Here is a 27575-nt window from a genome sequence, read left to right as displayed (position 1 = left end):
CGGTAAATCTTCTGTGCCGGGGCGGAATCCGGACAAACCTTCTTGGCGAAATTGAATATCCAACGGTTTGAATATTCCACGCTCTCATTAGTACTGTTTCGATTTCGCATACGTCGGGCTGTTCCCCAAAGAGTGCTCATCGATGTTTCTCTCGTTAATCCGTCGACGAACCGGCGCCAATAACCGCGTTTTTTGGCTTTCATCAAACTCTTCATTCGCTTGTCTAACGACGCGTACTGTCGAAAACTAGCGGGTAACCCGTCGTTCCGGAAGGTCTTAAACGCGGCGGCCTTCTCTGCGTACACGTCTGAGCACTCTTTATCCCACCAGGGATTGGGAGAACGTTTTTGTATGTTCGCGCCGGGTACTGGCCTAGTCTGAGCTTGATTCGCGCTGTCGAGAATCAAGCCAGCCAAAAAGCTGTACTCTTCCTCCGGAGGAAGTTCTTGGGTAGATTCGATGTTGTCGGATATCGCGGCAGCATAGCTCTTCCAATCGATATTTCGTGTGAGGTCATACGAAATATTGATTGATTTCAATGGCCTTGAACCGTTATTGATTGAGACTACAATCGGCAGATGGTCGCTGCCGTGGGGATCAGGAATTACCTTCCACGTGCAATTTAACCGCAGCGATGTTGAGCAAAGGGACAAGTCTAAGGCGCTCGGGCGCGCTGGAGGAGCAGGAATCCGTGTCATTTCACCCGTGTTTAAAATTGTCAAATTGAAGTTATCGCAAAGATCCTGAATTAAGGAAGACCGGTTATCATCATAGAGGCAACCCCATGCTGTACCGTGAGAGTTAAAGTCTCCTAAAACTAGTCGCGGTGCTGGCAGGGATTCTAAGATGTCTTGTAGCCGTCGGTGCCCAACCGCGGTGTTGGGGGGAATATATATGGAAGCTATGCAAAGGCTTTTACCTTTGGTTGTTACTTGACAAGCGACAACTTCAATACCTGTTATCGAGGGAAGGTTAATTCTGTAGAAGGAATAGCACTTTTTGATCCCCAAAAGCACTCCTCCATAGGGGGTGTCTCGATCCAGGCGAATAATATTAAAGTCGTGGAAGTTGAGTTCTATGTCGGAAGTTAACCAAGTTTCACATAATGCAAATGCATCGCAACTCAAATTATTTATTAAAATTTTGAAGGAATCGATTTTCGGGATGATACTTCTGCAATTCCACTGTAGAACAGTGATCAAATCCGTGACCTCGTTCGATGAGTTAGCCATCGAAGGATACAATCGCTGAGAGGAGGGGCCATTTAGCAGTCAACTGCTTCAAAAATGTTCTCACTGTAGGGAGAAAAGCTAACATAAGACTTTTAATAGGATCAGTAATATTGAAAGTTTTTATTATCCAGTCCACTATGTCCGAGAGTTTTATAATTCCAGTGCTGTGATTACTCTCGAACTGAAACAAAGGAACACTTGGGATTTTTGATGTTCCTGGAAGTGCTGGGAACTCCTTCTCCGAGCTTAATCCTCCGAGACCAGGAGCTAATTGCTTCGGTTTGGTTGCAACACTTCCAATAGATGTGACTTTCGGAGCCCCCTCAAGGGACACCTTCTGGCCTTTACAAGGAACTTTACGAGAGGAAGTGTTCCTCCTCTTCCTATAAATTCTAGGCACCCTAGTAGATGTTCCCTCTTGTGGGTTACCAGCCTCGCCCTCGTCAGGAGGCAAGTGAGTATAGATGTTTGCTGAGGATGGTGGCGTAGCATTCTTTAACATTTCTGCGAAAGAATGTTTGGATCGTCCCGCAAGGGAACGTTTCAGTTTATCCCCGCGTAGTTTGTACGCGGAACATGCCGAGATATCATGCAGACTCTCCGCACAGTAAGGACACTTTTCGGCTTGCTTACTGCACGAATCATCCAGATGATTCTCCCCGCATTTTCCACAGCGGGCCTTATTACTACAATGGGTGGCTGTGTGACCCAATTGTTTACACTTTGTGCAATTCATGACCCGCGGCACAAACAGACGCAAAGGCAGACGAACCTTGTGCAAGAGGACGAAATTTGGCAAAGCGGTACCAGCGAAGGTCACCCGATAAGAGTTTGATTGGGGGTACGTTTTTGAACCATCCCCCGCAACTACTACTGAGTGCAAACGTTTGCACTCAAGTATTTTAACTGGCTGAAGTAAGCGGTCTCTGAATCGGCCAACCCCGTACTTCAGCAGGTCCTCGCACGTCAAACTCTCATCGGTTACGACGCCTTCGGATTGTACTCTTACAGCCGGAATATACACGTTATAATCCCGCGTAAAGTGCTCACAGCAAGAAATATCGTTTGCCTGCTTTGAGTTGGCTAGCAACACCCTTATCTTGTCCGAGCGGACCTTTGAAATTTCGGTCACAGCCGAGACCCGTTCCGTCAGGTCTCTAGAAATCTGAAGAAGATTCAGTGATTTAGTCTTGGGCCGAAAGAAGACCACAAATGGACCAGTTGAGAGTTCTGGATAGCATTTGGGCCGGGGGGGAGCCTTAGAAGTTGAACCCGATTCAACTTCCATTTGACCATCCGGAGAGGGAACCATAGAAAACGTCAACGCACGGGGTCAGCGCCCGCGCAGACGAAAGAAAGCAATAAATGTGTTACAAAAGACAAAAACCACTTAGCTTTAAACTGGTGTCCAACGACGAACCGATCCAGCTTATACAGCTGGCTATTGTTTAATCCTCACACGCGAACAAAAGACTGAGGACCGAACCGAACTGGCAAAATAACCTTGAATGCGGATTAAAACTATTCTTTATCGCCTCACACAGCACTACGGACTAGAAAAAACAACCTCTGACTCGATGGAGAGCTCGAAAACGAATGATATGGGAGCTGTTAAGTTGTCGCCGGGCTGTTTGGATCATTCATTTGGGTCCTGCCAGAATTAAACCTTATTCAATAATGAATGAGCAAAAGAAATTCAATAAAACAAATGAAATTATAAAATTATTAAAGCAAAAAAATTAAAACAGCTCTCAAATTCATATTATGACTAGAATAATTAATATAAATCAAATTAATAAAATAAATAAGTCCTATAAGTCCAGCTTATTAAATTTAAGCAATATTAAAAAATATATGTACTGGAAAAAAATCAATGAAATGAAAAAAATGAATAAAATAGATACATTTATAAAAAGAATAAAATTAATAAAGTAAATAAAATAATTTTAAAAATAAAATGAATAATACAAATAAAAATAATAAAATCTCTGAAATCAATAGAGTGAATAAAATAAACAGCATAAATAGAATTGATCAAATCAATGAAAAATAACGGATATTCAGAATAGAAATAATTAAATGTATAAAAGGAAAAATTTAATAGTAAAAACATATATACGGAATAAATATGTGTAAAATTAATAACTAGGATGAAATAAAGAAAATTAACGACTAAAACCTATTTTAATCCACCTAGTGGTGCAATTGTGCTTTTCTCATTTGTCCAAACTACGCTTCCATGGCTCATTATGTTCAATACAATAATGGAAATGTATATTACATATTCAGTACGATTTGCACATATATGCAATGGATCGACAGCCAAGATCTTGAGATGCTATGTGTCGACACTGAAACATCGCTTGAAACCAGCCGCGCATCAAGGAGCAAGATCTGGGGGGTCCGGACCCTACCAAAAATTTTCAACTTGTTAAGAAATTTTAAACTAGTTTTAATTTTAAAGTAGCAACCCCTTATTGCATATTCCTACCTAAGCCTTTATAGGTAAAAAAATTTGGCCCTCCGGGATTAGGTTGCCAATTTTTAGAGTGATTGCATAACCTTTCTATATGAGAAAGGCAAAAATGTGCTAAAATCCAAAAAAGTCAATATTCGTCAATTTTTTTTCGAGATTTCATCAAATCTCATACGTTCAATGGTAATCCATTATTGTCCAAATTTATTTCATAATCAAAACCTTTCATGAAGTAGCTGTTGAAAATAGATTGATTGATGACTAATTCCCAATCTGGTTGGGATTATTTCTTTCGAATTGGTCCACCGCGACCAACATTTCGCATAAAACATCAATTTACCTATCGATTTATTTTTTATTTTTTGGTTATTTATGTATGTATTTATTCATTTATTCATAACTTTTTTTATTTTTTATTATTTATTTATTTATATAGCTATTTATTTTTATTTATTTATTTATTCATTAATTTGTTTCCAAAAATACTTTTTGAATTTTTGATTAAAAATTTCTGTTCCAGTATTTTACCAATGAAGCGCATCAGGAATCAGTAGCGTCTGGCTCAAATGGCACGTTCCCCATGTTGATCGGAGATTTGTGCCGCGGAGCGCATGGTATGTGCATCATACATCATACTGGTTTTTGATTAGTGTTTGTTTCATACTTCTGTACATGATTTCTTAAATACTTACGTCGCATTTTGAAAACCTCTATTTTGATAGTTTTACTAAATAAAACTTTTGGTGCAAGAGGATGAGAATGAACTATGAACGAATTAAAGTACATCAATGTCCGCTATCTGCTTTGAAATGAGAATTTCCATTTCAGAATTTTATTATTAATTATTTATATATAGGTCTTTATTTTATGCGTTCTGCATGCTGCCGTATGATTTCTTAGTATCTTAGCCAAGAACTAATCCATATAATCCATGTGATGTGATAGGTGCCGATATTAGGAATATGTTTTTTGTTGCATTATTCTTCAAGAAAGAAGAAAAAAATAAGAAAAAGCGGAGAGTATCTGAACCTTTGACAGGTTAACTTTTACCCGCTGATCAGTTTCCTCGTGTTTGCTGACCTTAGATGCAGTTTGACGTTACGCATTGCCATTCCAGTACATTCATTTCATCGATCAAATGATTTAATTGCATTAAATGACTTAACAGACCAACATAGCCGAGTTAAAGGAAGGAACGTGTTTTTTCACTGCATTATATTCATTGTATTCGTTGTTACCCATTTATTACTAATATTACATGGACTGTGTGTGTACAATAAATAGCATATGCATCATATTGTTTATATTCAATAAATAGTATTGTTCTTTATATTCATTATACTCATAATAATCATCAGTATATCTGCTGTCGTTAAGTTACTTTTTACTTCCTAGTTAATTTACTCATAATATTTTTTTGTTTGTTTTATATTTACCACTTTATAATTAAATTGATTAACCATTCTGCCTCGCTCCAATCTATTTATACTTAAATACTAAAACTAGGAAATAATCACATATATTTTTTTCTTGAAATAATCTTCTAAGGACTATAAAAGTTTGAAGCACAGGTGCAGTCTAATGCTGATTTTATTTTTGGATTGCGGTCGCTCTAGGTTTGCTCTGAACTGTCATTTTAATATGGCTTTTGTAAATATTAGAGCGAACCTAGAGCGACTCTGATCTAAACCCGATGTCAGCATTCGTTTGGAGGAGAGCGAGTAAAGGCGCTTTAACCTAGGCTTAATGAGCCAGGGCAAGGTGTAAATACCTCTGTCCCATCCCGAAGGACCAAAGGAGTGACATTAACCTTCTTAGCAAAGTCACTCCCAACGTTTTATCCTAACCCCCTATAAACTGAAACGGTCGGTACGGTTGTCCTCGTTTCTTCCTCATTCAAGTTTCAAAACGATTCGTTGGTTGAATTGGTCATTAAATGAATAATCAAGGGGTGAGTCGCTTAGAACAATGTGCTATGCACAGTATATCACCTACAATAACACGATATAACATTACGATTCACAGTAATACACGATCATTTCACCCGTTACCACAATGTGTGGCACAATGATGCACACTTCTGACAACTCGAAAACTGTCAACAAAGTGTAGTTGAATAATCATAGCAACCATTGCTTTTGTTTTACTGAACACCATGGCACAGCGTGGCACACCGTGGCACATCGTGGTACATTGCGGCACGAGCAACCACGCTGTTTGTTTGTGAGCACAATTCGATTTGTGCTAAGCGACTCACCCCTTGTGAATAATTCAATTGCCGTATAATATTGAAACATCTTGAAACCCAACTCTGCACAGTAGGCCTGGCCGTTTTAATATTTGCGACATATTGTAATATGCTTCAAATATTAATGTTGACAAGAAAAACACTAAAGAATATCTGCAGTGTTTTCCAGGATGCTTTTCAATATTGGCTGTGTAAGGGTTAGAATAGAATAGAATAGAATAGAATAGAATCTCAACGTTTCATGCATTTTAAAGTAATTTTGCATCAAAAATGCAAATTCGATTTTGAAATTTTCCCTTACTCCCCCCTTTGAGAATTTTTCATTTCAGTTTATATGGGAATTTGCTGTGTGGTCGAGTTCTTCAAACCGTAACTCCGGAACCGGAAGTCCAATAAAAAATAGAATAGCAGCCGATGGGAAGGTAGTACCTTTCATTTGAAACTATGTTTGTGAAAATCGGTCCAACCATCCCTGAGAAACAGAGGTGACATTTTTTTCCACATACACACACATACACACACATACACGCACACACAGACATTTTCCAATCTCGACGAGCTGAGTCGAATGGCATATGACACTGCGCTCCGGGCCGGCATTAGGTTGACGATTTTTAGAGTGATTGCATAAACTTTCTATATGAGTAGACCTGTGCGCCGCCGCGCCACGCCGCCGCCGCCGGTAATTTTTAACGTACGCCGACGCCGAACGATATATCGGCGGCGCGCCGCCGATGCATTTTTCCCGCGCCGACAATTCGCGAACTCTAAAATTGTTGACTCATAATTTTATCCACAAATCTAGGAACATTGTCTATGGACCGAATATACGACGTTAACTGATTGATGATTTATCACATCTTGATCATTATTTGGTATTAGTGGTCGTCAATTGGATTACAAAATTAAAATAATCTTGATATTTTCTCGAAAACCATTACACTACACTCGTTATATAATTCAAAGATTCATTCTTGCTTCGTCAACTGGTTATGATTGTGAGCATATAAGTTTCAATTCACCATTCGTGTGCGTGAAATGGTCCACAAATTAAAAAAAAACTTCCACTTTCAAGATATATGTGCCTGAAATTTACGATTATGTGCCTGATCCTAATCTTTGCACGTAATAAATTTCACTGGAACGCAGTGTATTATTCATTGATTTTTAACCGATTCTTAATTCCTAATATGCTACACACGATTCACCAGTCGAGTTCGTGAAACTGTTCATGATGTAATTCATGAAGTAATTAATTTTCCACATAATCTTATTATACTTACGTAAACAATTCATGGATTATTCGCTCTGCTTTTTGGTTTTGAAATTGGTTGGTGGTTGGTGAAATAATTTAGAAAACTATAAGACACGTGACTCTGTGTAAAAAATCCAACGGTAAGCTCAAGACTAAAATATCACGATAACACGACGAGAATTTACGAAAATCGTTGCACGTCGTTCAATTCTTGACTGTTTTAGTCAATAAAGTTAATACAAATCAATGTTTCATCGAGTTATGAATTATAATCATAAAAATATTAAACATATTCAGACACAACCACCTACTAAACATTTCAGTATAATGTCTTTTTTTTTACGTGAACTAGTTTTGTGAAAGCACAAAATTTATTTTCAATACGAGGTTGATTTATAATTGATTGAATCGTTACCTATTTTAATTTTTTTCCCGAAGAATAATTGAGCAAAGTGATCTTGACTTTTCGCGACGCTGGTGCACAGATATGGCGATGCAGAGGGTAAGATTTCTAGTCTCATAAATTATTCATCGTGTGATCTAGCCCCACTCAAGAAAGATTTTCAGTGTCAGTTGCACCAGCCCGGTATCACAGACAAATAAGACGTAACACGAGATGAATTTTCATCACTCGTAGAAAAAACGGTCGATTTCAATTACAAATCGGTGACTTTAGTGAGATTTTGACACGGAGCTAATTACGTTACTTAGTTTCCGCACCCACCCGAAAACCTTACGGTCTTTTTAATCTCATGCAAACCAAAACAAACAATATGGGCCGGAAATGTGAAATTCATTCTTGTCGAAGTGCCCAAGGTGGGAGTTGTTCACAACCATTTCTTAAGTTACAACACGATGCCGATCGGTGAGTAAGCACATAACAGGACGTTAGTAATTTAATTGATTCGGTGTATCGAATGTATGCAATGGATTAGAATTCGTTGGTCCCCGGAACTGCTGGAGAAATTGGCAGGGTGCAGGTGCTACAAAAACTAGAGAACGCTCAGATCATTTTCAATCAGACTTGTTTAGTGATCAGTTTCAACCTAACAGGGGCTAACACGTCAAGTCGTGGAATGATTATGATTGGTAGTAACTGTATATTTAGGTTTCGTCAGGGTGTAGATCTGTATTATTCCAGCAAATCGAGCATACTTACATACATGCACTCAAGATAGAAGCAGACCGTACGTTGTAAGAAAATGTAGTGCCAGGGAATCGTATTCCTTATCATTGGCGATTTTGTACTTACAAGAAGTAAAAGTAAACACCAGCCTGGAAAATTAAGTAATGTGTCTACCTTGAAAGGTGTCCTTACACGATCATTAAAAGTGACATTTCTGCGCAGTAATGCCAATAATAACGCCTCGGTTCCTGATATCTGCGAGATTCTAAAAGAGCGACGGTAAACAACCCAGAGACAACTTGACAGATAGTTCTTGTTTCATATATGCACCACCGATTTGATGGTGGCGCTAGTATGCCTTCTCTGTATGAGTACCACGAACAACGAAACGAAAAAGTTTCAAGAGAAAAGCGTGTTTCGTTACGTGTGTTATGAACGCCGACAATGCGGCTAGAACAACATTTAGAAAAAGCTTATTCCAAAATGTGAATAAAGAAAATTATTATTAGAGAATAAATTTATCCCTAACTGAAAACCGTCAGCAAAGTTACATAAATCTTATTATATATTTAGCTGGAAGTCGTTGTTTTTAACAACCGGCTCTCTTCCCTCCTAAACATGTTTTGGTTTTCTTGTTGTGTGAAGTTTGAAACCGTTAAATCATTGGTGCTTTTTATCTCGAGAAATGTAAATGAAAAATATTTTGGCCAATGAAAGTACATCACCACCAAGCTTAACCATTCGTTTTGAATAGAATTTGTGTTTTTATTAGAATTCTAGCAGCAAAAAGAAATGGTAGAAATGCTTAAATTGATTATTTTCCACAGATATGGAAAATAATAAATGGGATGAGCCTTTTTCAAATTTTGCTCCATTCGAGCCGCCATGACATATTAGACTTAATTCGTCGAGATCGGACAATGTTTGGTTTTCGTGAAACATTTAGCTTCCCTGCGTTATCACGATCTATTCGGATAATCCCAGGTGGGAGAGTTCCCCGGCGGCGGAATTTCCGATGTACGTTTCGTGAGCAAATCAACTTCCAGCCTTGTAATTAAATTATTAGTTCAACGTACTTCATCTCTACATTTAAATTGGGTAATTGTCAACATGGTTACTATGCTGGTTTGTTTATTTTTTTAATGATGGTTTTTTATCTGTTTTATTTTATTTTATTTTTTTTTATTCATGTATTTTTTATGTTTAATTTTCTGAATCTCAAGTATTGACTGTGTAATTGATTTCGTTCGATACTTCTTGGAATTTTTAACATGTTCCACATTCTACACTCCAAACTGTGATAGGTTTCGAACTGACGTGAAACGAACGAACGAAAACCATTGATATACATACTTATATCAATTGCTTTTGAGCATATTTTCCACACAAAGTTCCACTGCGTTCTCCCTAAAAAACACTGAGCACATAACATACATAGCATCCCGCATCAACATACCGGGGTGGACGCTCCATGGCTCAACGAAGGCAGCCGAACCCAACAAAAAAAGCAAAACAGAGGAACAACTCGCTCACTTTCTCATGTTCCGTCCTCTCTTCTTGTTAAATACTTTCGTTCGCCACCATCTGCCCATGAAGTAAAGGGAAGATTTTACGGCTAGTGACGATTCGTTACAATATGCCAAAAGAGGGGTGATTTAGCCCGACAGGATTCTGGTGCACCTGAATCCTTTGTGGCCTTGTGGGACTGTTGAAGTAAATGATTTAACACAAGATCAGACGATAGGGGCGGCTTGCGATGGGTGAATGAAACAGGGGATTGCCACACCAGTTAAACATTTGCTTTGTTGAGTTCATTTACGCTTAATTTATGGCATTTTTGTTTTTGACACTACACTACACACCGGTGTATTTGGTGCTAGGATCATGCAAATTCTGCTATTATTACATCGATGCAGCACCGTGCAAAAACGAAATTGATCGATAATAAAAAAGGAACATATTGACCGCAGCAAAAAACTCGCAGTCGGTAGGATTCGAACCTACGCTCCCAGAGGGAATCTGATTTCTAGTCAGACGCCTTAACCGCTCGGCCACGACTGCCACCTTGGTTTCAATTTGCTTATTTATGGTCTGCTCATATTGGACAGAACCTAACTATCGGATCACACATTGGTGAGTTATAAAGAGCGGAAAGCATACGAAGCGGGTATAATTTTAGACAACTACCTACAGTCAGGTTTTAATTTGGGTGGACCACATTAAAATTGCAAAGTTATCCTATATTTTAGAACGATTGAAACCGTTAATTCCTGTATTCGAAGATAAGTTGCTTTTAAAAATCTCAACCGACGATAAATCGTAAAATTTTTACTTATTCTGGAGACAAACAAACGAAATGACGACTGTATCTACAAATTTCTGATTGTGGCGTTCGTTACCTACCTGTATGCATAATGAAATCTGTGCAATGTTTTCATTTTGCACATGAACGCGCTATTTCAAAGCAGCATGCATATTCCACGAAACAGTAGACGAGATTAAATTTGCTGTATGACTTGAATTCACGGAATAGCTTCTATCTTTCCTGGCACTTGTTGGTTAGATTGCTACAATGGATCAAAAATGGTTTTTGGAAGGTTTTGGGCTTTATTGTTTGGATGTTAAACTAAGAAGTCTATGAAAAAGCGATTTTGTTAATAAAGGTGTGCTTTAACATTGGATCATTTTGGTGCCTGAGATGCATTTATCACATGGTTCTTAATAAAGAGGAAGATAAATGAGCCAGAGATATCAAAGCAATTTAATGTAAACGTGTATTCAGTTATTTTCAACATTTTCAATCAAGCTTATAATGTGCGCAACGCGCTATGTACATATTCGAAAATTCGCTATATACATATTCAATAAATTGCTCTGATGAATATAAACAAGATTTATTTCAACCCAGGGCCAACATCTTTGAACCTAATAGATATTCGTTTAATAAGAATAAATATTATTACTAATATTCCAGTATTCGTTGAACTATACTTTCACGAGTTTCTATTTTTTTTTTCAACTTCTAGATAAATAATTTTTTTTTGATTTTTTTATTAATAGCCCGCCTCTTACCCCCACACCAAAAAGCTCACAAACGGAGTCCCCTGGTAGTGGACACATCAGTTCTCAGCGTACAAAAAAAAGGTCAGCACAACAAAACAAAGTTACGAATCGCGGAAACGCTGAGAACAAAAAAAAACAATACGAGACCGACAAAACACAAAATTTGACAAGAAGCTACGGCGAGTACCCAGCGGAAAAGAATCCTTTTAAGGGTCCCATCGTAGCTTTGCAGGAAGCTTATAATAATTTAAATTTATTTATTACTTATTGCTAGAAAAAATGCCTTTATCAATTGTTTTTATTAAAAAAAATATTATCCAATTATAACTAAAGGAATAAGCTCGATTGGTGGTGAACGAAGTTTATATTAAAAATTCTCCCATTTTATTTTTTAAAATTAGTTTCAATTTTGCTTGGAAACGAGTGCGACATGTTATTGGCTTTAAATCAGTAGGAAGCTGGTTGAATAACTTAGGTCCGATGAAAGAAATGCGTCTTTGACCAAGGTTCGTGGATACTCTGGAGTATAATAAATGATTGGCTTGTCTAGTGCTGTGAGCTCGAATGCCTGTTGTAAATTCTAGATTATTATGAGCAATAGTGTTATGCAAAGCATTGTGGATGTATATTATTGTTTGGTAGTTAGTCAACCCAAGCAAAGGTAAAATGTTATGGGCATTATTATTGTATAACAAAATAGTAGGGTACATAAATGTTTTTTTATAAATAATTTTGAGACATCTGTTTTGAAGCGTTTGTAGCTTTTTCAGATTCGAGATACTGGCACGGCCCCACACAGATACAAGGTAGTTCAGCAATGAGTGGATGTGCGCATAATAAAATTTTAGAAGTACATGCTGGGGAACAAAAGAGCATACTTTACGCATAGCCCCACATAACGATGCAACTTTTCTCTCTATAGATGTTATATGCTCAATCCAGGAGAGTGTGGGGTCTAAGTGAAGTCCTAAATATTTGAAGCAGTTAGATTCCTGAATTAAAGACTGTCCCATTCTTGGTTCTGGATGCACGCCTATAGCTCTTCTAGATGAACGAAACAGCATATATTTAGTTTTTGGTAGGTTCAAGGAAAGAAGGTTTTCGTTGAAATACGTCGTTAGTGTTTTTAAATCCGATTCAATGTCGCGTACAATATCCAGGCAGATGTTGTTCGGGTAGAACAACGCTGTGTCATCAGCGAAAAGACGAGGGGTCCCTTTTAACCCGAGTCTACCTAGGTCATTGATATACAATAAAAATAACAGTGGCCCAATATTACTGCCTTGGGGCATTCCTATTTCTATTGGTCTATAAGAGCTACACGAGTCTCCAATAGATACGAATTGGTTCCTATACGACAGATAGCTACGAATAATATGATTTGCAAATCTCCTGATACCATAGCATTCTAACTTCTTAAGCAGGATTGAGTAATCCAGAGTATCGAATGCTTCTTTTAGGTCCAGAAAAAGGGCACCAACAATTCTTTTGCTATCAATTTGACTAATGATGGAGTCAATTAGTTTGGTCATTGCAATTAAAGTGCTGCAGCCCTGTCTGAACCCATACTGGTAGTTGTAAATTATGTTGTGTTTGTTCAAAAACTCGAGTAGTCGAGTGATGAGCAATTTCTCAAGAATTTTATTGAAAACGCACAATGTTGAAATTGGTCTATAGTTGCAAGGTTGGTTTGGATCACCAGCTTTGAAAAATGGAATTACTCGGGCTATTTTTAAACAGTCTGGGTACCTGCCGGTTTGAATTATTAAATTAATAGCTTTGGTGAGGATGTTTGCAAAAGTGGTACAGTTACTCTTAAGAACACTAGCGGGGATCTTATCAGGACCACAACTGTTATTTTTTTCGAGGTCTTTAATCAAAAGGATCACTTCGTTTATGGTTGCAGGACGCAAGAAGATTGTTTCTTGGACGTGTTGTATATTTGTAATAGGATTTGAGTTGGGACTCGTGGGAACATTGTCAGCCAAATTTTTGCCAATACTAGAGAAATATTCGTTGAAAACATTACATACTTTTTTAGTCTCAGTGACTCTGATATCATTGCAAATTAGGCTGATGGGAACATCCGACTTTGAACAACCAAAAATGGTATTAATATTTTTCCAAAGTTTTGAATGAGTTGTGTTGGATAGAAGGTTTTCAAAGTACGCCTTTTTGCACCGCTTTTTCAGTAGATTAACTTTTTTAGTTATGTGTTGCAGAAGAGCTTTGAGGTTTTCATCATTGGGGTTATTTTTTACTCGTTTTTAATCAGTGTCCACAAATCGAAATTGATCCAGGGGCAAAAAACTCCTTTACATTTAAAAGTTTTGGAGACCGTTCTAGTGTTTTCCGCAAGTAAAGAATTGTAGGTTGTGATGATATTTGTAAGACATACATCTACATCATCAATCAACTCGATGTTTTCTATGAAATTTTGGAAGTCGTTATTGAGTTTTTCATGATTGATTATTGATTTAGTTAAATTAACGGGTTCTCTGTTTACTGCAAGTTTATATGAAGATATAATTTGAACGTGATCACTAACTATGGTGTAAACCGTGTCGTTTCGTAAGCGAGCAGCATCCTCCAGTCTACAAACAACGTAATCAAGAATATTTGAACTAGATGGGCGAGTCGGAAATGTGTTCGTGCATATGAAACCATACGATTCCAGGAGAGTTTTATAACGTGAGACGACATTGTTATTCGATAGGTTAACCGGTATATTGAGATCTCCTACAATGAAACAGGGGCGCGAATTTGAAGCGGAAGCAAGAACTATTTCAAGCTTGGCAAGGAATTGACCAATGTCGTAAGATGGAGGGCGATATAAACAATGCACATCGAAATAATGTTGCATTATGAAGAGTTCGATGTGAGCATGATGAAAGCCGCTAACAACAGTGTTCAGCACTACTCTATGAGAAATATTCTTCCTGACGAAGATGGCTACTCCACCGTTCGATTGTTCTCTACAGGAAAAAATCCCATTATAACCCCTAATTTTAAAGATATCTTTATTCATTCATTAAACTTTTATTTAGCATGAAGAGCACAATACTTAACATAACAACATAAAATACAATAAAATATTAAAAAAGCGATTTAATCCACCTAGCAGTGAGATGAGACATTTCTTACACATATCACTGTTTATCATGAATTAGTTTGCAGAACTCTTACGAAGTTAGAACCCAACTAGAGGCGGGATGAAAACAGTCTCTAGTCCTGCACGAATAAACTGAATAAATTATAGAAAATCAATAAAACGAACGAATAAAAAAATAAAGCAAAAATGAAATAAATGGTTTTCAAATTCATAAAATGAATGGAATAATTTATATACAATTCAAAATTATAAAATACATAAATTATAGCTCATTAAATGAAAAATTAGACAATATTTAATGATAGTTATAAGATTAATAGAATAAAATAAACTGACACAAACTAACAAATTGAATGAAATAAATAAAAGGAGCAAATGAATAAAATTTTAAAAAATGAACAGAATAAATTTAATGAATGATATGAATAAAATACACGAAAAAATAAACTGATCATAGTGAATTCAAAGAATGAAACGAATAAAATAGATAAAATGATCCCAATTGAACAAAACTCATACGTCTCCCAACCTTTGAACGGAACGGATCGTTATATTTCACAGTGGTGTTCGGTGTGTAAATTTCAGTGAGTGAAGGTCATCCTTTGTTCGTTCGTTAGCTGCCGTTATGCTGGTGCCGGCAGTAAATCCAATGTACATTGTTTTCGCTGGTGCAGAACAATCGACGTTGTTTGCAGATAAGTTTTGCTTGAGTTTCCTCGTTTGCTTTCTTTCCTTTTCCCTACTTTTACTCTACCTTGTAATCAAATAATAAGACACATTCCCGTTGATACAACGCTCTGCCCTCGTGCTTAAATTGCCGAGGGCGAAATACCATCTGATGTAATCATGAAAATCCCTGATCCCCCTAACACTCGCATTGCTCCCCGTATAAAGCAGTACCCAGAAGGTTCCTCTGGGCCATGGGTGGTATATTTTCGGGCCGGAGTGAAAACCGGTTAATATATTAAAACTTTCTCGAGATCTGATTGCTAACTACCCGGCCGTAACTCAGATAACACGTGTTCGGGCAAACAAGATTCTTGTTCTAGTGAATGATCTCGGCCAGGCAAACGCGATTGCTTGCTGTCAGCGCTTTATGCGGGAATTTAAAGCGTACGTGCCTTGTGTGGCCGTAGAAATCGATGGGGTAGTGTCCGAACCGGGCCTGAAATGCGAAGAACTGTTGGAGCACGGGGTTGGCTGCTTTAAAGACCCCTCACTTCAACAGATTAAGATCTTGGAATGCAAACAATTGTATACCGCAAACACCGAGGGAGGTAAGACTACCTACTCTCTATCAGGCTCACTTCGGGTGACATTCGCCGGGTCCTCTCTTCCCAACTACATCCTCCTTGACAAGGTTCGCCTGTTTGTACCGCGGGTCATGAGCTACAGCAATTGCAAGCAGTTGGGCCACACAACCACATATTGTGGAAATAAGAAACGATGCGGCAAATGCGAAGGAGAGCATGAGGATGACTCTTGCGACAAAGAAACTGAAAAGTGTATTTGCTGCGGGGGCCCTTCACATGCTCTTAAATCATGCCCTGCGTACAAGCAGCGCGGGGATAAAATTAAGCGCTCCCTTAAGGAACGCTAGAGGCGCTCTTATGCAGAAATGCTAAAGAATGCTTCGCCATCTGTCCTGTCCGAAAATCCCTATGCTGATTTGGCTAACGTTGAGCAAGAATCTAACGACCCACGAGAGGGAACATCTTTGGTTAACCCAGGGGAATCCAGAAAGGGGAGAAATCTAGCCTCCCCTAGATTGCCTCGTAAGGGTGCCAAGGTGTCGTCCTCTCAGAGTGCGCCAACTACAATCAATAAATCCAATGGAAGTGATGTACTAAAGCCGAAGCAATTTGCTCCAGGACTTGGAAATTTTAATTCAAACAAGGAGTATCCACCATTTCCAGGGACACCAAAAACCCCAAGTGTCCCCTTTTTTCCAACAGACACTCAGTCCAGTAACGGACTAATGAAATTTTCTGACATAGTGGACTTAATTTCCACAACTTTCAATGTTACTGATCCTCTTAATAGCATTCTGATACATTTTCTCCCTATAGTGCAAACATTTTTGAAGCAGTTGACTGCTAAATGGCCCCTCCTTGCAGCGATCGTATCCTTCGATGGCTAAGTCATCAAACGAGGTCACTGATTCGATCACTGTCTTACAGTGGAATTGCAGAAGTATCCTCCCGAAAATCGATTCCTTCAAATTTTTACTAAACAGTTTAAAATGTGATGTTTTCGCATTATGTGAAACTTGGTTAACTTCCGATATAAATCTCAACTTCCAAGACTTTAATATAATTCATCTGGAAAACCGAGAAAACCCGGAGGAGTACTTTTGGGGATTAAAAAGTGCTATTCTTTCAACCAAATTAACCTTCCTTCGACACCAGGCATTGAAATTGTCGCTTGTCAAGTTCTAATCAAAGGTAAAGACCTTTGCATTGCTTCCATCTACATTCCTCCTAGAGTTTTGGTAGGGCACCGAACGCTTTGTAATATCACGGAATTCTTACCGGCACCGCGGCTAGTTCTAGGAGACTTTAACTCGCACGGTACGGTATGGGGTTGTCTTCACGATGATATTAAATCAACATTAATCCAAGATCTTTGCGACAATTTCAACATGACCATCTTAAACACGGGAGAAATGACGTGGATTCCTACACCACCAGCACGCGCGAGCGCGTTGGATTTATCACTATGCTCGACATCGCTACAGTTAGATTGCATGTGGAAGGTGATCCCTGATCCCCACGGTAGCGATCATTTGCCTATCGTGATTTCAATTGCTAACGGTTCAAGACCATCGGAAACAATCAATGTCTCGTATGACCTCACACGGAACATTGATTGGAAGAGTTACGCGACCGCGATATCCGTTAAAATCGAATCCACCCAAGAGCTTCCTCCGGAGGAAGAGTACATGTTTTTGGCTGGCTTGATTCTCGACAGTGCGAATCAAGCTCAGACTAAACCAGTACCCAGCGCGAATACCCATGGACGGTCTCCCACCCTGTGGTGGGATAAAGAGTGCTCAGAGCTGTACGCGGAGAAGTCCACTGCATATAAGGCCTTCCGGGAAGACGGGTTACCCGCTAGCTATCAGCAGTACGCGTCGCTAGAAAGGCGAATGAAGAGTTAAATAAAAGCCAAAAAACGCAGTTATTGGCGCCGGTTCGTCGACGGGTTAACGAGAGAAACAGCGATGAGCACTCTTTGGGGTACGGCTCGACGTATGCGTAACCGAAACAGTACCAACGAGAACGTGGAATATTCAAATCGTTGGATATTCGCTTTCGCCAAGAAGATCAGTCCGGATTCTGTCCCGGTACAGAAAACGAACCGCGCCGCGTCTCCTCCCGATACCGCGAACGAAACACCGTTTTCGATGGTGGAGTTCTTACTTGCTCTCTTATCATGCAACAATAACGCCCCAGGGTTAGAAGAATCAAATTCAACTTGCTGAAGAATCTGCCTGACACTGCAAAAAGGCGCTTGTTGAATTTATTTAATAAGTTTCTTGAGGGTAATATTGTCCCTCATGACTGGAGGCAAGTGAAGGTCATCGTCATTCAAAAACCAGGAAAACCAGCCTCCGACCACAACTCGTATCGGCCGATTGCAATGCTGTTCTGTATTCGGAAGTTGTTCGAGAAAATGATCTTGTTTCGCCTCGACAATTGGGTTGAAGCAAATGGCTTACTGTCAGATACACAATTTGGCTTCCCCAAAGGCAAAGGGACGAACGATTGTCTTGCGTTGCTTTCTACAGAAATCCAAATGGCCTATGCTAACAAAGAGCAGATGGCATCAGTGTTCATGGATATTAAGGGGGCTTTTGATTCAATTTCTATCAATATTCTGTCAGAGAAGCTGCACCAGCATGGTCTTTCGCCAATTTTAAATAACTTTTTGCTAAACCTGTTGTCTGAAAAGCACATGCACTTTTCGCATGGCGATTTAACAACATCGCGATTTAGCTACATGGGTCTTCCCCAGGGCTCATGTCTAAGTCCCCTACTCTACAATTTTTACGTGAATGACATTGACGATTGTCTTTCCAATTCATGCACGCTAAGGCAACTTGCAGACGACGGCGTGGTCTCTGTTACAGGGCCCAAAGCTGCCGACTTGCAAGGACCATTACAAAATACCTTGGACAATTTGTCTGCTTGGGCTCTTCAGCTGGGTATTGAGTTCTCCACGGAGAAAACTGAGTTGGTTGTTTTTTTCTAGGAAGCGTGAGCCGGCGCAACTCCAGCTTCTATTAATGGGTGCAACGATCAATCAGGTTTTCACATTTAAATATCTCGCGGTCTGGTTCGACTCTAAAGGTACCTGGGGATGTCACATTAGGTATCTGAAACAGAAATGCCAACAAAGGATCAATTTTCTCCGAACAATAACTGGAACATGGTGGGGTGCTCACCCAGGAGACCTGATCAGGTTGTACCAAACAACGATATTGTCGGTGATGGAGTAAGGGTGTTTCTGTTTCTGCTCCGCTGCGAACATACACTTCATCAAACTGGAGAGAATCCAGTATCGTTGCTTGAGCATTGCCTTGGGTTGCATGCACTCGACCCATACGATGAGTCTCGAAGTGCTGGCGGGCGTTCTTCCGCTAAAAAATCGATTTTGGGAACTCTCATATCGATTGCTCATCCGATGCGACATTCTGAACCCGTTGGTGATTGAAAACTTCGAGAGGCTCGTCGAGCTTAATTCTCAAACCCGATTTATGGCCTTGTACTTCGACTACATGGCACAGAGCATTAATCCTTCTTCATATACTCCCAGCCGTGTTCGTTTCCTAGATACTTCTGATTCTACTGTATTCTTCGACACATCCATGAAGGAAGAGATTCGTGGAATCCCGGACTATATACGCCCGCAGGTGATCCCCAATATATTTTATAATAAATTCCGAGAAGTCGACTGCGACAAAATGTTTTACACTGACGGATCAAATCTCGATGGGTCCACTGTCTTCGGTATCTTCAACAATACTATCACCGCTTCATTCAAGCTCAATGATCCCGCTTCAGTTTACGTCGCAGAGTTAGCTGCAATTCAGTACACCCTTGGGATCATCGACACTCTGCCCACAGATCACTACTTCATCGTTTCGGACAGCCTCAGCTCTATCGAGGCTCTTCGTGCGGTGAAGCCTAAAAAACAACTCCCGTATTTTCTGGGGATGATACAGGAGTCCTTGTGTACGTTATCTGAAAAATCTTATCAGATTACCTTTGTTTGGTTCCCCTCTCATTGTTCTATCCCGGGCAATGAAAAGGCCGACTCATTAGCAAAGGTGGGCGCATTAAATGGTGACATATACGAAAGACCAATCTGCTTCAACGAATTTTTTAGTATTTGTCGTCAGAGGACACTCAACAGTTGGCAAACCTCGTGGAGCAATGGTGAACTTGTACGATGGCTACATTCCATTATCCCAAAGGTATCAACGAAGCCTTGGTTCAGGGGGATGGATGTGGGTCGGGATTTTATTCGTGTAATGTCCCGACTTATGTCCAACCACTACACCTTGGATGCGCATTTGCGGCGTATTGGGCTTGCGGAGAGTAGTCTGTGCGCTTGTGACGAGGGCTATCACGACATCGAGCACGTTGTCTGGGTATGCGCCGGATACTTGGACGCCAGGTCTCAGTTAAAGGATTCCCTTCGGGCCCGAGGTAGACTACCCAATGTCCCAGTCCGAGATATGCTGGCAACTCGTGATTTCCCCTATATGTCCCTTATTTATACTTTCATGAAAACGATAGATATCCCAATTTAGCCCCTCTCTTTTATTTCTCGTTTTTAGAAGTTTTCTCCTGCCTTGTGGAACCGATCAGCTCCAGAGTGCCACTATGTAACCGCTGTCGCCCTTACCACTACGCCTGCATAGAAGGAAACTGTAGCGAGAGCGACTCGAGGTCTGATGACTTTTGAAGGATTCCCCGCGGGTCCGAAGAATACCATCCGCCAATCCGGTACTCGACGACTTACTAGACTGAGGCGCAAATTTGTTTCGCTGATCCCTCCCCCCCGTTTGAGCGAAAGCTGCAAGTTTTGCTCTTCTTTCCCTGTCACCATACGCCTTCTCTCCCCTGTCCTTGAAATAAGCCACCCTCTGAATATCTTGACCAAGCATAAGTTTTCGTTAAAAAAATCAAATTAGTATTCTGTATTCCTAGTTTTAAGATAGCTATAATTTTTACTCTTTATTGAAACTCTTGTTTTCCATCTTGTGAATAGAATTGTATCCCTAGTTTTAAGATATCTGTGAAATTTCTCATAAATATTTGTTCCCCCTTTTGTGTACTAAACTATATTGTTAGTTTTAAGATAACTGTAAAATATTTCGTAAAAATCTACTCCCCCTCTTGTATATCAAACTGAATTCCTTGTTTTAAAATTTTTCATAAAAAAAATCTTTTGGCCCTCTCTTGTGTATTGAATCTTATTTCTAGTCTTAAGATAGCTGTAAACTTTCTTTTCCTTTGCAAAAAAAATATTTCAACATTGTAACCTCCTAGTTTTAAGATATCCAAAATGTAAAAACAAAAGAATTTGGCACCGCCAAGCTAACGCATTTGTGCCTATCAAATAAACGAAATGAAAAAAAAAGACTCTTTCGCCGACGATATGAAAATTTTTCGACAAATGCGGGATAAAACCAAAACCGAGTCTTATCAGAATGAACTAGAGAGCTTTAGCACGTGGTGTGATCTAAACAGAATGGTTTTAACCCGAGTAAATGCTCAATCGCTACGTTCACGCAGAAACGCTATCCGACTCAGTTAAACTGCCATTTCTTCGACTCGAGTATTCGAAGACATTCACGTCAAGAATCTCGGAGTCACTAACGTTCATACATCGTGGATGTCATCAAGACAGCTGCGATGACTTTTGACTTCAATCTGACAAGGACAGATAAAAGGTAAAATATTTTCTATCCTGAAATGTAATTAGTTTAAGCAACCATATTGGGGCCAAGGGGCTATTGGTGAAGATAAAACAATTAAACAAACAGGGATGGGCTCATGAACTACGAAAAATCTTCCAAAGAAGTAGTAAGGCTAGGTTGTTTAGTTTTAGTTAAAAGTTTCCATTCTGGATCATTATGCAATGGGATGGATTTACGAAAAAACAGCTCAGATATATTAGAATTTAACGTAATTAACCCTTTCATGCCCAACTTTTTTCTAGTGCAAGTAGGTTTTCTATTTTTCCTTCAAAACGGTGGGATTAAGAAACACGAAAAGCCTCGCAGTGCTAGAAGCTGTTGAATTTTTACCTTCCAATGCTCAATACAATTCTCCTAGAATATTTACAATAGCCCAATTGCGTGGAAAATGTAGCCAAAGACAGTCTAAATTGATAAGTTTTATTAGTTTTCAGTAATATTGCAACATAACGAAGATATATGAAAAAATCATTTTCTGTCGTCTACGGAAACTGTCCTTGACAGCACTGCTCCATCGGAATCAGACTAATTGCAATAACTTCAGCTCTAGAGCTGATTATTATAACTGTTAATACTAAAATGAAAGGCAATAGTCACATTTATTGACCTAACTTGTTTTTGTGAGCAAATCTTGCCTCAAAGAAAAGTTATAGCAGGCATTCATGGGTTAAATGGGAAGCAAATCACAACATTATCGCACTTGTTTACAATTTTCTCGAAACGAATTCAGACGACGCTACCATATAAATGATGGAAGAGAATAATAAATGTTGCAAATGTTCATTCGGTCGTAAGTAATAGTGAGAGATTCTCTTTGTTCACTTTCTCCTCTATAATTTACTCGGCCACTTTAACAGTCACTCCTTTCCTCTTTACATAATATGCTAGTCAGAAACGGTCGTCTTTCGATATGTGCTGTAGCACTACTGGAAAGTTTTACAGCGACGCTGTAATAATCGAAAGAGGAATTAAACAAAGAAGAGCTCTCAATGTTGCTTACGACCTAACAAAAATTGTCCTCAGAATACCTACTACGATTCCGCACAAACTTCAGATCTAGCGTGGAAAAATGAAGTTGCAAAAAAACACATAACTCGCAGTCGGTAGGATTCGAACCTACGCTCCCAGAGGGAATCTGATTTCTAGTCAGACGCCTTAACCGCTCGGCCACGACTGCTTACTGTCAACACTTTGCCAAACGTGCTACTGCTACTTTTAGTTGTTTCCAACTCGATTTCACTTATTCCGCTTTCCTACGCTTTTGGCTTGAACATTTCAATTGAATCGAAATATAGTGATATACATATATATGTGGTAGTGTGCTTGCTTTGTTCCGGTGTGGATCGTTGAGTGGCAACATATATGTAGGTATGTATAAGCGTACACCTATCCAGCAGAAAAGGTACATTTCGTTTTCAATCAAATTATGTTTTTGCTCTTATTCCCCTTTGTGTCGCTTGCTGTCGAACATGCAAGCTATGTATAATTAATGGTGTGGCAGTACAGGAGTGTATTGCCTAAAAGGAGATTCGCACAAACGAGCTTGTGAGTAGTTATATGCGGTGAAAGGGGGCAATAATGCTTGTGTTTTGACTTTGTGCGGATTAAATTTTGCTCATCCACTGAAATCCTGGCTCTGACAGAATGGGAATACTAATTAGAACAGTAAAAAAGAAGGTAAATTGTTCAGTTTTTCGGGTGGTTTCCGGTCGGTATTGAATGATTTGTGGTGTCTGTTAAAAACGCCTTATATAGATGTGGCATTTATTATCGCTTCGATCATTAAATTTGTGATTTTGGTAAACGCTAACTAGTCAAATGTATACGCAATTTCGAAATTTGCGTGGGTATCTAAACCAAACGCTGTATCAGAATCACTTGATTGTGAATCACACTCAAAACCTGTCAATTTCAATCAGACTTACACTTGAGCAAATCAATATAATGCGTAGGGGAAGATGGGGTAAAACGCACCCCCGGGGCAAAATGCACCCATTGCTTATATCGAAAACAGCTGAAAATTTCGAGAAAAGGGTAACACCAGTCGGAAGTCCGTCATAGTTAACAAACACTGGCAAAGTTTGATAACCGTACATCAATAGCAACTTGAGAAATAAACAAAAGACAATTACGTGCTCTTCTCATGTAATTATTATGGCTCGTGTAACAAAGATTTTCAGCTGTTATGAATGCTGTTTTACTATTATATCAGAACATTCCAGTTCTATTTATACCGTTGCTCATTATTCTGTCGCACTACATATGAAAAATCTACCAAATAATTCACTTTTTACTGAATTTATATTTCTGCTCCATCGGGGACAAAATGCCCTCTTCTTTGATTTTGCTGGTTTTTTAATCGAAAACAGCAAAATCGTTCTGAAAAGCTGTTAATTGCATAACCTAAGGCTATTTAATGGCACACTTTTGTGATATCCCGTCAGAAAACAAAACTACTTGCTTGTCCACCGACCATTCTGCCCCGTTGTTGAAGTGGATTATGCCCCGTTGTTGTGGTGCATTTTACCCCCGCATAGGTGCATTTTGCCCCGCGTATTTTTCAAAGAGCGATTTTTAATGATTTTGAAAAATTAAATATTTTTCATGTTTTTGAGTATTTTGCAAAGTGTTAGGATTGTGATCACTGAGGAAAATGTTGGCTAGACGATATCATTAAATAAATTCTCCCAATTGATGCTCTATAGCTGAGTTATGATCATATTTCCTTAGGGGGTGCGTTTTACCCCATCTTCCCCTAATTCGGGTTCCATCATTTGTCGCATTACTGATGGGGATTGATGTGGATTTCAACAACGATTTGCTATTCTACACGTCGACGGAAAAAAGTCTTTTTTTATTAGTATAAGAGGCATCACCGAGTAAAGTTGTCCACGTTCTCATAAGTATTGGTATAAAGTTGAATAGAGGCGCCAAAAACCAACAATAACCGTGCGTCTCCATCAACAACGAATGTTACGTAATGGAAAACCAATGCCTATCATTTGATTTTTTCAAAAGAAATATTCTCAAAACACTATTGTTTTAAAAATAACAATCATCCTTAGATACAATAATATTTGTGTTCCACTGCCGATAAGTGGTCTCAAAAATAGACAAATGATGGCACAAACAATCAGAGGTAAAACATTCTTTTTCTCATCACTCACAAGAGGCCATCCATAGACCACGTGCACGAAAATTTGAAACTTGAACCTCCAGTCTCGCTCGTAAACTCTAGTAGACTTTTCCTTAATCCCTTTCCCTCAGTAACTTTTCGATTTTATTTGAGGAAAGTGTTGCGATTTATCTGAAAACAAAGTCAAGCATTGCTCTTCTTTCGACGTCGAACCGATGACATACGAACAGTATGTGCTCGGCAGTTTCGTCGACACCTGGGCATGTCAGGGCAGATGGGGATCTCCGCGTGCCCGAACCTGTGGAGGTACTGTCGGAAGCAGCCATGGCCTGACAGGAATTGTGTCAGATGGAAGTGAACTTCCCCATGGGGTCTACCCACCCAGCTCGATATGTTAGGTATCAGCCGGTGGGTCCACCTACCTTTCGAGGAGTTATCCCACACACGCTGCCATCTGACGACCGAGGTCACCCTGGTGCGAATGCGAGCTCCTATATTGCCACGTAGCTCAAAGCACTCCTCATCTTCCCGGATGACCAGCCTGACTGGCATCGTGCTCGCTATCACGCAGGATGCATCGTGTTATACAGTGCGGTAGGCAGATATTACTCTGAGGCACATCACGCGGTACGTGCTCTCCAGTTTCTGCAGGTAACTAGTTTCCATCAGTGCTCTTGACCATGACGGGCCGCCGTACCTGAGGATAGATACGGCAACGCCTGCCAGTAACCTACGTCTACTGGCGCACGCCTTTGAGCTGTTGGACATCATTCTCGATAGAGCCGCAACAGAAGTCGACGCTCTCTTGCATGTATAGTCGACGTGGCTGCCGAAGGTCAGCTTGTCGTCTATAATGACTCTGAGAGACTTCAGACTTCGCTGTGAAACGATCGCGACTTCTCCCACATGGATAACTGCATATTGTGCCGACTTGCGGTTGTTGACGATAACTACCTCCGTCTTATGCTGAGCGAACTCCAGGCCTCTCGCGCTCATCCATTCCTCCACCGTGTTGATCGCGTGTTCTGCAGTTAGTTCTACCTCAGGGATTGACTCCCCATAGATATCCAAGGTTACGTCGTCGGCAAAGCCGACGATCTTGACCCCAGGAGGGAACTTCAGTTTCAGAACCCCGTCATACATGAGGTTCCATAGCACCGGGCCTAGGATCGAGCCCTGCGGGACTCCGGCGGTAATCGGAACTCTTTTCTGACCGGCATCGGTCTCGTATAGCTGTACGCGGTTCTGGAAGTAGCTTTCCAGGATCCGGTACAGACCCACCGGTAGGCTAAGCCGGTGTAACGAGAGCGCGATGGCATCCCAGCTTACGCTGTTGAATGCGTTCTTCACGTCAAGTGTCACTAACGCACAGTATCGAATGCCTCGCCTTTTTCGTTGGATCGCTCTCTCGACAGTTTTTATCACTGAGTTGATAGCGTCCACCGTGGACTTACCCTTCCGAAAGCCAAACTGGTTGCTTGACAGGCCGTCCGTACCTTCCGCGTATGGGGTTAGCCTGTTGAGGATGGTCCTCTCAAGCAATTTGCCAGTCGTGTCGATCAGATAGATTGGTCTGTACGCCGATGGGTTGCCTAGCGGCTTCCCGGGCTTCGGCAACAGCACCAATTTCTGCCTTTTCCATCTATCGGGGAAGCGGCACTTATCAAGGCATCTCTGCATAGCTAGCCTGAACATGTTCGTGGTCGCTATGATCGCTGCTTTGAGAGCGCTGTTTGGATCTCCATCCGGCCCTGAAGCTTTGTTCATTGCTAGGGAATTAGCCATTGCGAGTAGTTCTTCGTTCGTCACCGAAGCCACTATTTCGGCCGTACCCGCACTGTCACGTGGTGCAGGTGTCCAGGGGCTTGTGGCTCGAGACGGAAAGAGTGCTTCTATAATCGTCGCCAACCGGTCCGGAGACCGTTCTGGGGGTGAAGAGCCCCCTTTGGTCTTGGCCATCACGATTCTGTAGGCGTCACCCCACGGATTCGCGTTGGCACTCTCACACAGGTTGTCGAAACACGCTCTCTTGCTGCTTTTAATGGCCTTGTTAAGGGCCAATTTCATAGCTCGAAACACTTCACGGCGGTTCGTTCTTGCATCCTCGGTCCTACGTCTAGCTCTGAGGCAGGCTGATCGTATAGCTGCAATCTCGGCACTCCACCAGTATACCGGACATCTGCAATTTCTTGGCAGGGTTTTTCTCGGAATAGTGGCGTCACACGCGCGTGATAGGACGGCTACCAGAGCATCCCCGCTTAGACTATCGGTGTTGGCCTCCAGTCCCAGGGCCGCGGTTAATGCTTCGCTGTCGAAGTGATTGGACTTCCACCCGCGTACCTGACAGGGATCTCCCGCCCTCGGATGCTGCACACCATAGTTGATCCTAAAGCGGATTGCTAAATGATCGCTATGGGTGTAGCCTTCGTCTACCCTCCATTCCATGACTGGAACCAGACTCGGGCTGGCAAATGTTACGTCAATCCATGCCTCCACCCCGTTTCTACGGAACGTGCTAGCGGAGCCATTATTGGCTAACACAACGTCGAGTTTCACAAGTGCCTCCAGTAGCGCTTGGCCCCTGCTATTTGTACAGCGGCTGCCCCACTCTATTGCCAAAGCGTTAAAATCTCCCGCTATGACTACCGGTTTTCGGCCCACTAGGTCTGACGAGAGCCTGTCGATCATCTGGTTGAACTGTTCTATTGGCCACCTTGGTGGAGCGTAGCAGCTGCAGTAGAACACACCATTGATCTTGGCAATCGTAACACCCTCGGCGGAGGAGTGTACTACCTCTTGAACCGGGAACCGTCCCGTTGTACAGATTGCCACCATCCCAGGCCCGTCCGACACCCAATTGCCGTTGCCGGCAGGGATGTTGTACGGGTCTGGTAGGGGCGACATCTGTTCTCGACTCCGAGACCGACTGCCACAGC

General features: G+C 40.6%; 2 non-coding genes across 2 annotated transcripts; both read right to left on the bottom strand.

The window, feature by feature from the left end:
- Nucleotides 1–10316: 10316 nt before the first annotated feature.
- Nucleotides 10317–10398, bottom strand: Trnas-aga (transfer RNA serine (anticodon AGA)). The gene has a single exon. It is a non-coding gene; the product is annotated as a tRNA-Ser (tRNA).
- Nucleotides 10399–22598: 12200 nt separating this feature from the next.
- On the bottom strand, nt 22599–22680 carry Trnas-aga (transfer RNA serine (anticodon AGA)). Its single transcript has one exon. It is a non-coding gene; the product is annotated as a tRNA-Ser (tRNA).
- Between the last annotated feature and the right edge of the window lie 4895 nt (nt 22681–27575).

The sequence above is a fragment of the Topomyia yanbarensis genome, chromosome 2, assembly GCF_030247195.1.
Source record: "Topomyia yanbarensis strain Yona2022 chromosome 2, ASM3024719v1, whole genome shotgun sequence".
Lineage (NCBI taxonomy): Eukaryota > Metazoa > Arthropoda > Insecta > Diptera > Culicidae > Topomyia > Topomyia yanbarensis.
Note: the sequence above shows the minus strand (reverse complement) of the source record. Positions and strands in the feature narration are given on the sequence as shown.